Source organism: Pelodiscus sinensis, chromosome 2 (assembly GCF_049634645.1).
Source record: "Pelodiscus sinensis isolate JC-2024 chromosome 2, ASM4963464v1, whole genome shotgun sequence".
In the NCBI taxonomy this organism is placed as follows: domain Eukaryota; kingdom Metazoa; phylum Chordata; order Testudines; family Trionychidae; genus Pelodiscus; species Pelodiscus sinensis.
In genome coordinates, this window is record NC_134712.1 from 67,716,737 (window position 1) to 67,728,925 (window position 12,189).

Below are 12,189 nucleotides of genomic sequence, written 5' to 3' on the forward strand. Positions count from 1 at the left end.
TAAAAAAGAGTGCAATGTATTCAAAGAATAGAAGAACTAAAAATCATACAGAGATCATAACAGTAAATTTAAAATGCTGAAATCTAATTGACCGATAGCTACTGCTTGGAGCAAAGCTTTTGTGTCCATTTGCAGCAATCATAGTAAAATTACTTGCTAATTTGGTATTTAGAAAATTCCTATGGTAGGGCATATGGGCTAACTGAGAGTGGGTCCTCAGGAGGCTGGCACTGTACAAACACAGAGTAGTAGAGAGTCTGTACCCTGAAGAGCATAAAATTTAAATAGACAAGGCACACATGGTGGTGGACTCGGACCATGAGCAGACTCAATGAAGCAATAATATTCAGTAATATATTTATTTAAAATATTTTTACCCCGCCTTCTCTATTTAAAATATATGAGGCGGCTTACAAATTTTTTTAAAACACAATATCAATATATATAAAACATTAAAATACACATTGAAACACCAATAAAAGCTCTAGTAAAAAGGGTGGCTTTAGCTTGGTGCCAAAACAATGCTAACATTGTCACCATGTGAATATCCCGGGGAAGAGAATTCCATAGTCTGGGAGCAAAAGCTGAGAAAGCCCTGCTCCATGTAGATGTTAATCTTAGGTCCATAAGTGGGTTAACACAGAGCAGAGCCTCTCCAGCTGACCTCAATCTCCAGGCAGGATCATATGGTAGAAGATGGTCCTTCAGCTACCCTGGACCCAACCCATTTAGGGGTTTATAAATCATAATCAACACCTTAAATTATGCCTGGAAACATACCGGATACCAGTGCAGCTGCCAAAGCACCGGCATAATGTGATCCATATAAGGAGTATTAGTTAAAACTCAAGCAGCTGCATTCTGGACCAGTTGAAGTTTCCGAAGGCTCTTTAGAGGCAATACAACATAGAGTGCATTACAGTAATCCAGTCAGGATGTAACAAGAGCATGGATCGCTGTGGCCAAGTCATGGTTGTTCAGGAAGGGTTACAGCTGGCGGATCAGATGAAGCTGCCCAAAAGCACTCCTGACCACCAAAGAAATCTGGTTCTCAAAAGTTAAAAAAGGGTCCAGGCGGACTCCAAAGCTGCACACCTGTTCTTTCAGCAGGAGAGTAACCCCGTCTAGAATAGCTACCCCACCACATTTGAAAAGATGGTCTTCTGATCCACAGGACCTCAGTCTTATCTGGATTCAACTTCAGCTTGTTTGACTTCAGTCCATCACTGCCTCCAGACACCGGTTTAGATCAGTCACTGCCACATCTGGTTCTGTTGTCACAGGGAAATAGAGCTTGGTGTCATCTCCATATTGAAGGCACCGTCTGGCAAAACTCCTTAAGACCTCTCCCAGTGGCTTCATGTAGATGTTAAACAGCTAAGAATGGCCATCCCGGGCAGACCAAAGGTCCATTTAACCCAGTATCATGTCTTCTGATTGCAGCCAATGCCAGATGCCCAAGAGGGAATGAACAGAAATAGGTAATCATCAAGTGATCCCTCTCCTGTCATTCATTTTTAGCATCTGACAAGCAGAGGCTAGAGACACCATTCCTACTCATTCTGGATAATAGCCATTGATGGACCTAACCTCCATGAATTTATTTAGTTCTTTCTTGAACCGTGTTAAATTCCTGGTCTTCACAACATCCTCTGGCAAGTAGTTCCACAAGTTGACTGTGCACTGCATGAAGAAAAACTTCCTTTTGTTTGTTTAAAACCTTCTACCTATTAATTTCATTTGGTGACCCCCTAGTTCTTGTGGGAACAAGTAAATAACTTTTCCTTATTCACTTTCTCCATACCTGTCATGATTTATAGACCATCATATCTCTCAGTCTCCTCTTTTCTAAGCTGAAAAGTCCCAGTCTTTTTAAACTCTCATCATATGGCAGCCATTCCAAATGCTTAATCATTTTTTGGGGGTCTTTTCTGAATTTTTTCCAATACTGATATATCTTTTTCTGAGATGAGGTGACCACATCTGTACATAGTATTTGAGATGTGGGTGTACCATGGATTTATAAAGAGGCAATAAGATATTCTCTGTCTTATGCTCTATCCCTTTCAAAATTATTCCTAACATTCTGTTTGCTTTTTTGAATGCCACTGAAAATTGAGTGGATGTTTTCTGAGAACTATCCACAATGACTCCAAGATCTCTCTCGTGAGTGGTTATGGCTAAATTATTCCCCATCATTTTGTATGGGGATTTTTTTTCCAGTGTGCATTATTTTGCATTTATCAACATTAACGTTCATTTGCCATTTTGTTGCCCAATCACCTCGTTTTGAGAGATCCTTATGAAGCTGTTCACAGTCTACTTTGTTCTTAACTGTCTTGAGCAGGTTAGTATCATCTGCAATTTTTGCCACCTCACTGTTTACCCCTTACTCCAGATCATTTATAAATAAGTTAAATAGGATGGGTCCCAGGATGGACCTTTGGGGAACACCACTCTCCATTCTGAAAACTGACTATTTATTCCTACCCTTTGTGTCCTATACTTTTATAAACATCATCTATCTGATCTTCATAGTGCTCTTTAGAAATGTCTAGGTATGTACTGATATAGAAAAGAAACAATGTGTACAGTAACTGAAGAAAAGATGACTAGAACTTCCTGATAGTAACAAGAATACTTGAACTTTAATAGAACATACTGGTCTTTTTTCCTGGAAACACTTTTGAGTAAGTATATGAATGTCTCTGCCAAAACTCGTTGTCTTCCTTTTTCTCTTACAGAAAACGTACAGCATCAGCAATACTTGTGTAAAACACTCCCCAAAGTACAGTGTTTTTATATAACCCTACAACTGAGGATCATAGCTACTAAGTGAATTTGAGTAAGTTACCCTGGATAATAGAACTGTCAGAGGCCAGCAGCAAATCCTCTGCTTTGAGTTGAGACCAGGTTCAGTGTTTTAGATTTGTAAAACATCAGTAAGTATTCAAAATAAAACTTACATTTCTCAGAAGATAGACTCAAAATTACTGGGTAAAGAAAACTTAGCCCCATGTGTGCAAAGAATTTGGCTTGTTCTGAAGTAAAAAAATCCCCTACAATCATTCAAATGCTATTAAAATGCCCCTCCCACAAATCTCTGCTCTTTCAGACCTTAGGTACACTACAAAGTTTTGTTGGAAAAAGTTATGCCACTTTAAAGAAAGTGCTTTCATTAAAACTGCTGTTGCATGACTGCGCTAGCTCCCTGTGTCAGCAGAGTGCATCCACACTGACAGCTCTTGCTTGGACACAGCAGTGCACTGTGCTAGGTATCCCACTGTAAAACACCCTATGGTGTTTTGGGAAGGGTTTGCAATGCCCCATGGGGCAGGTACAGCATCCCACTGTGCAGATTTCTCATTCTCATCATTCCAGAGACATCCTAATAGACTGTCAGCTACTATTTCAGCTGAAGTGGGGGAGGGGAGGAAAGGAGAGGGGAGTGATGAGCTGGGGGAGACAGCAGGCTGACCAATCTATCCTGAGGCAGATGCATGGGGACATTCCCCCAAATATCAGCTCAGCAGTCTCTCCCTAAGCTGACCCTCAGGGTTTCCCCACAGCCTCTCAGCTGCCAGTAGTGGCATCCTGAGCAGCTCTGTGAGCTCTGCCTGCCGAGGAATGGCAAAGCCACATAATAGTCATCCGCCAGTTCCCCGCCCCCACACCATCCCTGCAGCCATGACCTGCCTGTGCTTGTGTTCCTAGTGCAGGGCAGAGCAGAACCATTCCATGCTGATGATTTGCTCATTATTTCCCAAATGTAGTAGCATGCTCTGCTGTGAAATACTTGTGCAGCTTTGAAAGGGCAAGGTGCAGTCCTACAGGGTAACATAGATCAGAAACAGTGAGCACCAGCTTTGTGGGATACTGGTGGAAGTCAGTTCTGTTGAGAATACAAACAGCAGTAACTAAACTGATTAGGGTGACCAGACACCCCAAATTTATAGGGAGCATTTATTACCCCATACCCCCGTCCTGATTTTTTTCCACACTTGCTATCGGGTCACCCTAACTCTAATGCTTTGTCCCTTTAACTTTGCTGCAAAAAGGTTTATGCATGTCATTGAGGTGGTTTTATTTTGTTGGCAAAACAGCAGAGTTTTGCTGCCAAAAGTATCTTTATAGTGTAAATACCTCCCCTGTTGTGTTGGTAAAAGACAGCTCTTGCTAACTAAAGTTTGTTGTATAGGCCAGGCTGTAGTCTTTTAAATACAAATTACAATAATCTCTTCTGGCTTTATTGTTCTCCCTCAAAGAAAGCTAATTATCTTGGAATTGTTGCATTTTTCAGAGAAGTTGATCCAAATTAAATATTCTATTTGATTTTCAGTGTTGCTTTAAATTACTTATGTAAAGGAGAAACATTAATTATTCTCCTGCAAATGTGTTTGAAAAGAAAATTAGTATTTTGGGAATTTGCAAGTAGCCTCAGCATTTCAACTGCCGGGGATAAATGTTACCTTCTTTTTTGTGGTGGAAGTGAAGAAATCGACAGTTATTTGAAAAATCACATTTTTCTGTAGGAAAAAGTTACAGTCAAACTGCATGTTTTCAGAAGGAAAGAATTTCCCAGGATGTGCAGTGATCTGATGCAAAAAGATTGAGAAACTAAGGTCCAGTGCAGTGAAACACTCTTCACAAACAGGCAGTACATATTGTGCTCTGCTCCACTAGCACACCCTTTCATAGTCAAATCTCCCATTGAAGCCAATGGGAAACTTGAGTGAGTAAGACACGCGGAACAAAAATTCTTTGTAAAACTGAAAAATGACAGTAGGAACAGTAGGCTGAATGAATAACATCCAAAAACACTGTGGCTCAAGGATGAGCTAGTGCCCAATCCTATATCTGTGCATTTAAAAGATGGAACAGAGAATTGTAGAGCGCTTTCCCCCTCCCCTCTGATGCACGTTTCTCATTCTTCATTCCAGGGGCATCTTAGTAGACTGTTAATACATCTGACCAAGTGGGTTTTGCCTGTGAAAGCTTATGCCCAAATAATTCTGTCTTTAAGGTGCCAGAGGATTCATTGTTTTTGCAGATGCAGACTAAAATGTCTACTTCTCTCAGGGTATGTCTACACTAGCCCCCTAGTTTGAACTAGGGTGGCCAATGTAGGCATTCGAACTTGCAAATGAAGCCTGGGATTTAAATATCTCGGGCTTCATTTGTATGTTCCCGGGCGGGCGCCATTTTTAAATCCCCTTAGTTCGAACTGACTACATGCTACTGACTGCCCGAGGCTACACGCGGCAGTCAGAAGTTAATCCGAACTAAGTCCTTAGTTTGGATTAACTGTTATACCTCATTGCAGGAGGAGTAATAGTTAATCCGAACTAAGGACTTAGTTAGGATTAACTTCTGACTGCCGTGTGTAACGGGCAGTCAGTAGCGTGTAGTCAGTTAGAACTAAGGGGATTTTAAAATGGTGCCTGCCCGGGAATATGCAAATGAAGCCCAGGGTATTTAAATCTCGGGCTTCCTTTGCAAGTTCAAATGCCTACATTAGCCACCCTAGTTCGAACAAGGGGGCTTATGTAGACATACCCTCATACTATGTTCAAAACAGGTCATCACAATCAGAGACCATAAGTATTACATGATTCTGCCACTGTTGGTGGTGTTAGACTCTCAGGATATGCCCAGACTACATCCCTCTGGTGACAGAGGGATGAAAATTAGACATACTGAAATTGCTAATGAAGCATGGGATTTAAATATTCCGTGCTTCATTAGAATAAAAATGGCCACCACTTTTTGCTGCTGTGGCACTTTGCTGGCAAAAAGTGGCAGTCTAGATGGGGATTGGTCAACAAGTAAAGCCTTTTCCAACCGATCCTGTTGCACGAGGCATAAGGGATCGGTCAGAAAAGGCTTTCCTTGTCAACTGATCCCCGTCTAGATTGCTGCTTTTTTGCCAGCAAAGTGCTGCGGTGGCAAAAAGCGGTGGCCATTTTTATTCTAATGAAGCACAGGATATTTAAATCCCCGCTTCATTAGCAATTTCGGTATGTCTAATTTACATCCCTCTGGTGACAGAGGGATGTAGTCTAGACATACCCTCAAAGAGGACAATGCCTCACTCGGCTACAGTGGTCAGCAGAAATGGTCTTATACTGGGGAAAGTGTGTGGTAGCTCATGCTGGAGACTTTCGAATAGATATCAGGGCAGCCTGCTTCACCTGCACATCCAAGGGCAAAACTGGTGGTATCCTTTGTCTTTAACTGTTTGGACACTCTGTACTCATCCTCTGAGAGCTTCATTTTCATGCAGTGTCCATTTTGTGGCCAGAAAAATAAAGTCACCACAGCAGATAGACACAGGGGGAAGCTGATAGACACACAGCTAACTTCTTGTTTGCTGGGTCCAAATGTAACATTGGCATTGAGCAGTTTTGATCCCATGCATGCCCCATGCTTCCACTGCCAAACAATAATAAGCAATAATAATTAATAAATACAAATAAAAAGTTCACTTAGAATGTGGCAAAGAGCTGCATTTGCCACTGTCACAACATGAGTCAGTCAGCAAGAGAGGGGGAATAGACAAATAAAAAGGAAAGGAGGAGGTGATTGCCTGTCTATAGCCTGCACTTTGAGACTTTAGCTACCAGAAGCCTAAGTACATCTTAAAGGAGAGATTCTGCAGAATAAGCAAACAACTGGCAGAGGAAGATCAAGTATAGCAGTGCACAGTGAACACAAATTACAATCGGCAAAGAAAAGCTGCAAGACCAGAAAGAAGAGAGAGAAAAATGTTTTCCCGTGGAAGAGAAGACGTTTGGGATGGAGCAAAGTTCAATGGGAGAGCAGTGAAGTGCTGACAAGAAGATAGTTGTGCGTGTATTGGCTGTGATGACTTTATTTTTCTGGTCACACAATGGAACAGGCAACGATGGTCAATTCAACAAAACCCAAAAGTCCTGAGTGTTGTACCTCAAACACTTAGAGCAATTTGTAACTTGCGGTTCCATTCCAGATGGATGAGTTTCAACTTTGTGGAGAGTGATCAGTCAGAAATCATACAGACTGCTGCATGACTATTGTGTCCAACCATGCTCAGACATGCCATGTACACTGCAATCATTACAGCAATACAGGTATATTTCTCTCCAACCCAGGCAGAAAAAAGAGGTTTTAAGGAAGAAAAGAAATGTTTACATCAACTGTACAGTTTTAAAGTGAGTGTGTGTGTGTGTCTGTGTGTGTGTATGTTTCAGCATTCTGGTTTACTGTACTTGGTGTTTGATTTGAAAGCAACCATTAAGGTCAAGATATAATATGTGATTCATAAAATGCTGCAAATTCTCTTCATATACCAAGTAATAAAACTGACATATTTAATCAATCCTTGATTAGTTAATGGAATTCAGACTCATTTATTTAGCCTACTGTTTTGGGAATGATAACTCTCCAGCTATGTACCTACTCAATCCTTTTAACATTGTGCATTTTAAATAACTTCATAATTAGACATTTACCCGATGTTCCACAGATACTCCATTGTGGAGTGCTTTCAACAAATCAGTAATTAGGGACTTTTTAAAAATACATCGATAATATGATGAAGGTTTGCACTTAGTCTAGAGAGAGTTTTTAACTTAGAAGAAACACGTTTTTCCTTGTGTGAACTCAGCTGTGTCTGCTCAAAGTCTGAGTCAACTCATGAGACATCAGAAATGTGTATTTGTAAAGTTCCGTGCGTCTTGTCTTAATAGTTCCCATATCAATTTTATTACTGTTATTGTTAGTTATGCATATTTTAGAAGTGTCCTAAGGCTTAAGTCACTTGGGTGCACTGTACGAGGTGATATACAAATACATAAGACATGACCATGTTTTTTAAAGGTATTTAGATAATGCTGCAGTCAGTGTTGCAACACTTCACAGACTTAAGAGACTCAGGCTACGTCTAGACTGCAAGCTTCTTTCAGAAGAAGCTTTTCTGGAAGAGATCTTTCGGAAAATCTTATTTCGAAAGAATGTTCATACGCAAAAAGTGCAACAAAATAGCTATTTGCTATTTTGAAAGATAGCATCCACACTGATTGGACACTATCTGACATTCAAGGCCACCCGGTAGGGCATTAGGTCAGCAGTTGCTTCCGGGTGCTGTTGCCTAAGGCTATCAGAGATGAGTGCTTAAAGGGACCTCCCCAGACAGCCGTTTCTCAGCTTCTGCTGCTTGCTTGCCTACTTCTTTGAAGGACAGCAAAGCATTTGCAGTATATGCTCTGGTTGCCCAATTTTTGGACACCACAGCACTCCTTGCCCTGGAGCTGGAGCTGCTTCTGGGCCTTCATGGTCCTGCAGGAGCTCGACACAGAGGGTCTTGATGATGAGCTCGGCCTGTGTGTGGGAGCAATGCAATCGCACCCCACAGTGGAGAGATGCTTTTGGTGGTTGGACACCAGTTCCGACTGGTGGAATCAGCTGGTGATGGAGTGGTGGGATGACAAGCAGTGGCTCCAAAACTTCCGCGTGTGGAAGGCCACCTTCATGGAGCTGTGTGCCTGCCATGCCCCTGTCCTCTGATGACAGGACACCCAGATGCGACCTGACATCCTCCTGGAGAAGCGGATTGTTATCGCCATCTGGAAGCTCACCACCCCAGACAGCTACTGGTCTATGGGCAACCAGTTTGGCATGGGAAAGTCCACTGTTGGGGCTCTCCTCATGGAGGTAAGACACTGTGGGGCTGCAGTCCCTGGGGGGGGGGGAGGGATTACTGGAAAGAGGGACCCTAAGGAAAGGAGGGCTGGTGGTATGGGGGATGGTCTGGGGGAGGAGGGAAGCCCTGTCCCTTGTGGGTTCTGCAGTACCATCCTCACACAGCAGGTGGAGGATTGGTGGGGGGCGAAGGGGGCTCATAGGGAATGGCTCTTGGTGTGTTTGAAGGGGGGAAGGAGGGAGGGACTCATGGACCGAGCTCAAGGGTTCAGGCACCCCATCTCATTCTCTGTTTTGTGTTTCTTTGTCTCTTTCTGCAGGTGATGAGGGCCATCAATTCCGTCCTGCTGCACAGGGTCATCCACCTGGGAAAGCTGGACCCCATCATGGCTGAATTTGCCACCCTGGTCCTCCCCAACTGCGGGGAAGCCATAGATGGAACCCACATCCCCATCTGGGCCCCAGAACATCTAGCTGCCCGATACATTAACTGCAAGGGCTCTTTTTTGATGATCCTTCAGGTGTGGTCGAACACCGTGGATAGTTTACGGACATTTTTGTTGGGTGGTCGGGAAGGGCTCATGATGCCCATATTTTCAGAAATTCCAGCCTGTACCAGAAGCTGGAGGCTGCATGTTCTTCCCCCAGTGCAACATCATGGTTGAGAACATAGAGATGCCACTGTGCATTGTGGGGGATGCAGCCTACACCCTCATGCCATGGCTTATGAAGCCCTAGTCCCGCCAACTGGAGCCAAACGGGGACTGTTTCAATGCCCGCGTGGGCAGGGACTGCATCCAGGCTGAATACACTTTTGGATGCTTAAAGGTGAGGTTCAGGTGCCTCCTGACCTGCCTGGATATCGGTGAGCACAACATCCCTCAGGTGATTTCGGCCTGTTGTGTTCTCCACAACATTGTGGAAAGAAAGGGGGAGGCCTTCCTTCCAGGATGGAGGGCAGAGGCTGGCCAGGAGGGAATGGCCTTTGAGCAGCCTCGCACAGCTGCCTTCTGGTAGCCCCATCAACTGAGGGGGTGTATCCAGGAGACCCTGAGGGAGAGTTTCTTTGAAAGACCCCAGTAATTCTCCCCAGGGTCTCCCCACTAGGGGCCTGTGCCTTGCCCCTCTATGCCTTTCCCACAACAATCTCTTCCTTCCCCCCTTCCCTGTACACTCAATAAATACAACAGTTTGTGTTAAACCAAAATCTTCCTATTTTTTTATAATGAAAGAAACTGGGGGAGGGATGGAGAGGAGGGAGCTGAGAACCTGGAGAGGGGAGGGGGCGGGCTCAGAACCTGATTAGGGGGAGAAAGGAGTGGGGGCTGAGAGCTGGGGCTGGGAATGATGCGTGGTGTGGCTGGAAATTCCATCTGGGGTTTGGGGACCTCTGCAACATCGGGGGAGGAGGGAGGCCAGGGACCACAGGGAGATAGGCAGGAGTGGGGGCTGGAGGAGGATCAGGCATGACAGGGGCTGGCATGGCATGGGGAAGGGTGGCTGGCATGGCAGGGGAGGTGTGGCAGACAGCTATGGTTGTGGGGGGGAGGAAGGACAGGAGCAGGGACAGGAGCTGGGTATGCCATCAACTCCCAGATGGTGGCACACATATTGTGGTCCTGCTGCACCAGCTCGGTCCATATTTGGATCCTCTATTGGGCATTATCCCAGACCATCTGGGCCAGGGTCTGCTGCATGTTCCGGAGGACAGCCATGTCCTCTCTTGTAAGGTCCTCCTGGACCCTTCAGTGCCTGAAGCTCCCCTGGGGTTGGGGGGCAGGCTCACCTGTTGGTGACTGCCCCTCAGTCACAGTTGGTCCGGCTGTGGAGAACAAAGAGAGAGAGGTGGTAAATCATCTATGCAGACACTGTCCCTGAGGCCTTGACCTTCTCTATGAGCTGTGAGTAACAGTCCTCAGGACACAGGATGGTGATGTCCCAGGAGCAAGGCCATGTGTGGCCTGGACAGCGAGTCTTGCTTGATAGTGGCCCTGAGATGTCCAGGAGACCATGCTTCCTGCTCCCCTTCCTCCCCCCCCCCATCCCATGGACTAGCAGGCAAGGGAAGTGTCCAGCCACACTGGGATCTCATGGACAGGAGAGGGGCCTGGAGCAACCTGGCCTTCCATGGGGGCCTCACACACACCTGCGTCTGGCAGTGCTGTCTGCAGGAGCGGGTGGTGCCTCGCGCGGGCAGACATGCCCGGGTGTGGCACTCCTCAGTCTGTGTGTGGGTATGGGTGTGCCCTTGTCCCCAGAGTGCTTCCAGTGGTAGCTGGTGGTGGGAGGGCATCCCCCTTGGGGCCACAGATGTGTGTGTCCTTCCCAGAGCCTCTTAGCAGGAGCCTGGGGATGCTCCAGGGCTGCCTCTTGGGGATGTGTGGTGCAGACTGCTACTGTACATGCATCCATGTGCATGGATTGCAGCGCCAAAGGCCAGGCTGAGAAAGCTGAGTGACGATCGCACCCCAGACCCTCAGTGCCCAGCTCCCGTGCCTTGTGTGTGTGAAAAACTAAAAGCACTCACCTGATGATCTCTCCCTGGCCTCAGAGGATGCCTGGGAGACATCCAGGCCATGGGGTACCAGCTCAGGCTGAGGGTGATGGTGCTGGCCATCTCTTCCTCCTCCTCCTGCACAGCATCCTCCTCTTCCTCTGGGACCCCTGGGTGGGTGACAATGGGCATCTCCAGCCCCGATTCCACAACCAGGGAGGGGAAGAGGCATGGTGCAGCTCATTGAAGTAGGGGAAGGGGTGGAATTCTGCCCTGGATCAAGAGCTGCACTTCATGGCCCTGGCGTAGCCCTGCCACAGCTCCTAGACCTTGCTGCACACCTGCTCAAGGCTCCTGGGGTGGTAGGCCCTCATGGCCAGGACATCAGCCATCCAGCCATAGATGTCAGCATTGCACCATCTGGAAAGGAGATCCTAGAGGGTCTCCTCCTCACCTCTTACCTCCAGGAGGGCCAGGATCTCCACCCCAGAACATGACAGTGCACGTCTTTTGGTGACCCTGGCAGACTCCTAGGAACCTTGGGCATGCTCCCTGGGAGGGCCAGTGGGCTCTCAGGGGCCTTGAGGCTGCGCCATGGGTGCCAAGGAGTGTGGCAGTGTGAGCCGCACACTGAGGTACAGCTCCCAGGCCGGCTTCCTGCCACCAGCCTTGTCCCGGGTGACTGCGGCTTTAAGAGCTGGAAGGAGACAGGCACTATAGAGATGTGATGAGTTTGGATGGAGTGGCCAGCAAGGCACCTCTGTTATTTCCTGGAGGACTCTTCTTTTGACAGAACTCCCTCTTCCACATCCCCACACACCTTTTTTCAAAAAAGCTTTTTTTGGAAATGGTGTTCTTCCTCATAGAAAAATGTTTACTGCCATTGGAAAAACTCCTCTGTTCTTTTGACTTTTTGTTGAAAGAATGCAATTGTGGTGTGGACACAAGTATTATTTTTACAGAATAATGCCTATTATTCTGGAAAAATGCTGCAGTGTAGATATACTCTCAGTCTC